Genomic DNA, 2897 nt, shown 5'->3' with positions numbered 1-2897 from the left:
CTTTAGAAATAATTCTCTCTCTTGATTTAATTTCCAAAAATTAAATTCTTAATTAATAATATTAAGAACCTTTTCTTAATTAATTTATAATCAATTAAATCTCATTTAATTAATTATTAAATTTGCCAATTAATTATTTATTTCATAAATAAATAATTATCAGCCATTATTAATTAATTCCTCCACCATTAAATCATTCTCTTTTATGGTGTGACCCTGTAGGTTCAATATTAAGCCGGTAGTAGAAATAAATAATAATAAAACTATTTTATCATTATTTATATAAATTTTCTAATTCATTAAATATGATTAATTAATTAATCATATTTATTCTACATCGTGAGGGATACTTCTCAGCATATCGCTACTATTCGGATAATACGAATTCACTGCTTAAAATACCAAGAACCTATTCAGTGAGTAGTTACCGTACAATTAATTCCTTCTACCCTACAATGTCACGATTAAATACAAGGCATGGAACTTGTGTCAAGCCTATCTTATTTAATCACTTGCTTTCCCATTCACTATACTTAGTTCTATTTAATGTAAATTAGAAACTCCTTTCTAATTTCATTCACTCTGGCCAGAGATTCCTGAACTAACATAAGTGGATCAGCATTGAACATTCTATTCCTACACTGGAAGGGGTAGATCCTTTATTGATCATACACTATCTTCGTGTACAAATTCCTATACCCAATAGAGCCCTTATAATTGTCCCTTGAGACTAAGAACTAAACCAAAGCATAGTTCAGTGTACACAAGATGACTATGATGACCTTAAGTCTGAGGATACTTGTACAACTATCACTATGTAAACAACTGCTGAGACGTGAGTGAACTCCATCAGTTGTTCAGCTGTGTGAGTCATGTTCAGTGAACTTATTCTATAATAAGCATCTACATACTAGCTATAGTGTCACCACATAAATGTCTATGAGAACAGACATCCTTCATAATGAAGCAAGCATAGTATGTACCGATCTTTGTGGATTATTAATTACCAGTTAGTAATCCTACGACCAGGAACTATTTAAGTTTAGAGTTATCATCTTTTAGGTCTCATTATTATGATCTCATCACAATCCATAAAAAGCTTTACTCTAAACTGTGGTATATCTTATTTAAACATTTAAATATATAGAGCCCATAATAAAAACAAAACAAGTCTTTTATTAATATCAATGAAATCAAAACAAATTACATAAAAGTTATTCCTAAATCCTCATACATGATTGGACTTAGGACTTATCTCTTTCAATCTCCCACTTATACTAAAGCCAATCACTCCGGTATCTAATACCTATCTTGTCTTTATGATGATCAAAGTGACTCTGAGAAAGTGGCTTTGTGAGTGGGTCTGCTACGTTGTTATGTGTGTCAACTCTCTCGACATTGACATCTCCTCTATTTTCAACTCAGATTCACCACCAAAAACAAGAAAAATGTCCTGAGTCCTTCGCAAGTACTTAAGGATGTTTTTCACTGCTTTCCAGTGCTCTTCACCTAGATTAGACTTATATCTGCTCGTCACACTAATTGAATAAGCAACATCAGGCCTTGTACACAACATCGCGTACATGATAGATCCTATTGCTGAAGCATAAGGAATCTTACTCATACGCTCTCTTTCCTCAGGTGTCTTAGGAGACATTTTTTTCGGAAAGGGACACTCCATGGCTCATCGGTATGAGACCTCTTTTGGAGTTTTCCATGCTAAACATTTTAAGCACTTTCTGGATGTATGTACCCTGGGTAAGACCTATCATTCTTCTAGATCTATCTCTATAGATCTTCATACCGAGAATGTAGGATGCTTCTCCCAAGTCCTTCATGGTGAAGTTCTTTGATGGCCATACTTTGACTGATTGTAGCATCGGTATATAATTTCCTATAAAAAGTATGTCATCCACATACAATACAAGAAATGTTACCACGCTCCCACTAACCTTCTTGTAGACACATGGTTCATCTATGTTTTTGATAAAACCAAACTCTTTGATTGTCTCATCAAAACGGATATTCCATCTAAGAGAAGCTTTCCTTAAACCATATATGGTTCGCAGCAGCTTACACACTAGGTGTTCATTTCCCTTGGAAAGAAAACCCTCTGGCTGTGTCATATACACTTCCTCCTCAAGTTCCCCATTGAGGAAGGCTGTTTTCACGTCCATTTGCCAGATCTCATAGTCGTAGTAAGCAGCAATCGCAAGCAAAATCCGAATTGATTTTAACAGGGCTACAGGTGAAAAAAAGTTTCATCAAAGTCAATCCATTGCCTTTGTTTGAATCCTTTTGCCACGAGCCTGGCCTTAGAGGTCTCTACCTGGCCATTTGCTCCAATCTTTCTTTTGTATACCCACTTGCACACAATAGGCTTAACACCTTCAGGCGCCTCAACCAGAGTCCATACTTGGTTGGTATACATAGATTCCATTTCGGATTTCATGGCACTATGCCATTTCTCTGAGTCAACACTACTCATAGCCTCATTATAGGTCACAGGGTCGTCATCATCAATGATTGACAACTCATTGTCATTCTCAATGACAAGGCCATAATACCTCTCAGGTTGGCGAGAAACTCTCCCTGTCCTACGAATGGGCTGTTCCACAGAAGGTTGTTCAGTCTGAACAGGTGTTTCCACTTGATCCGTAGTAGTTTGTGCTTCTTGAAGTTCATCAAGTTCAATTTTGCTCCCACTGTTTCCTTCAAGGATAAACTCCTTTTCCAAGAAGGTAGCATGTTTGGAGATAAACACCCGATGATCGGTGTAAAAGTAATACCTCAAAGTCTCTTTAGGATATCCCACAAAATTACATTTTACGGATCGAGATTCCAGCTTATCTGGGTCAACTTTCTTGACATAAGCTGGACATCCCCAAATCTTAACG

This window comes from Apium graveolens, chromosome 1, assembly GCF_009905375.1.
Source record: "Apium graveolens cultivar Ventura chromosome 1, ASM990537v1, whole genome shotgun sequence".
NCBI lineage: Eukaryota > Viridiplantae > Streptophyta > Magnoliopsida > Apiales > Apiaceae > Apium > Apium graveolens.
This window is presented reverse-complemented; position numbering follows the sequence as displayed.